The sequence below is a fragment of the Bufo bufo genome, unplaced genomic scaffold (assembly GCF_905171765.1).
Source record: "Bufo bufo unplaced genomic scaffold, aBufBuf1.1, whole genome shotgun sequence".
Lineage (NCBI taxonomy): Eukaryota > Metazoa > Chordata > Amphibia > Anura > Bufonidae > Bufo > Bufo bufo.
Genome location: NW_024400430.1, coordinates 30,807 through 32,159, shown reverse-complemented (window position 1 = coordinate 32,159; position 1,353 = coordinate 30,807). Strand labels below are relative to the sequence as shown.

Below are 1,353 nucleotides of genomic sequence, written 5' to 3'. Positions count from 1 at the left end.
TAAGCATCTAAAATCAGGCTTTTGCTTTCCTATACAGTGCATGTAGGAAAGTGTGGGAATCAAAGTATTTCAGTTCAGTACTATTAGACTGACATCTAAGGGACAGGCCCCCGGCTATGGAGAAAGCAGAAAATAGCGGAGCAGCAGCTGCAGAAATAGGGGGCACAGAATTGTTGGGCAATGAGAAAGCAGCATAGTTTGCAGTTTTTGGTGAAGGTTCAGGCACGCTTTAAGCCATTTGTGCCGGTTTAACATTCGTACTTCTTGTTTGTTAGCAGTTTCTCCTACCTCCAGGCCGATGCCATTGTTCTAAAAGGGCCGCTGAATCGGGGTCGTGTGACCCATCCCGACCACCAGCATTTCCTCGTTAGTATAGTGGTAAGTATCCCCGCCTGTCACGCGGGAGACCGGGGTTCGATTCCCCGACGGGGAGGCCTTGCATTTTCTTAGTATAAACGACTATGTTAAGAATCAGGGTCGTGTGACACATCCCGACCACCAGCATTTCCTCGTTAGTATAGTGGTAAGTATCCCCGCCTGTCACGCGGGAGACCGGGGTTCGATTCCCTGACGGGGAGGCCTTGCATTTTCTTAGTATAAACGACTATGTTAAGAAAGAAAGAGAAAACATTAAATAAACCTGTAGAAACAAGACAATGTGTGTGGCAGGGTGTAAGCTCCTGGCCTGTTAGCTCAGTTGGTTAGAGCGTGGTGCTAATAACGCCAAGGTCGCGGGTTCGATCCCCGTACGGGCCATTCAGTTTTTCACCTCTATGCAGTAAAGGTGGTTTAACAAGTAAAATTGTGGCAGCAAATAGCATGCGTATAATTTCTGCTCACATATAGCATAGTGCCATCTCAGGGAACGCTGTGTTCATGGAAAGCACTATATCCTTATGTTGGAGAACATAAGAAATGTTTGGATTTCTTACGTTAGTCTGTTTTCCCTTAGTCCTAACAACATCAAAAGTATCCCTCCCGACGGGGAGGCCTTGCATTTTCTTAGTATAAACGACTATGTTAAGAATCAGGGTCGTGTGACCCATCCCGACCACCAGCATTTCCTCGTTAGTATAGTGGTAAGTATCCCCGCCTGTCACGCGGGAGACCGGGGTTCGATTCCCCGACGGGGAGGCCTTGCATTTTCTTAGTATAAATAAACCTGTAGAAACAAGACAATGTGTGTGGCAGGGTGTAAGCTCCTGGCCGGTTAGCTCAGTTGGTTAGAGCGTGGTGCTAATAACGCCAAGGTCGCGGGTTCGTTCCCCGTACGGGCCATTCAGTTTTTCACCTCTATGCAGTAAAGGTGGTTTAACAAGTAAAATTGTGGCAGCAAATAGCATGCGTATAATT

At 47.2% G+C, this 1,353-nt stretch overlaps 3 non-coding genes across 3 annotated transcripts; all 3 read left to right on the top strand.

Moving 5' to 3' along the window:
• Window positions 1-361: 361 nt before the first annotated feature.
• TRNAD-GUC lies at window positions 362-433 on the top strand. The gene has a single exon. It is a non-coding gene; the product is annotated as a tRNA-Asp (tRNA).
• Window positions 434-682: 249 nt separating this feature from the next.
• TRNAI-AAU lies at window positions 683-756 on the top strand. The gene has a single exon. It is a non-coding gene; the product is annotated as a tRNA-Ile (tRNA).
• Window positions 757-1,062: 306 nt separating this feature from the next.
• Window positions 1,063-1,134, top strand: TRNAD-GUC. Its single transcript has one exon. It is a non-coding gene; the product is annotated as a tRNA-Asp (tRNA).
• Window positions 1,135-1,353: the final 219 nt, after the last annotated feature.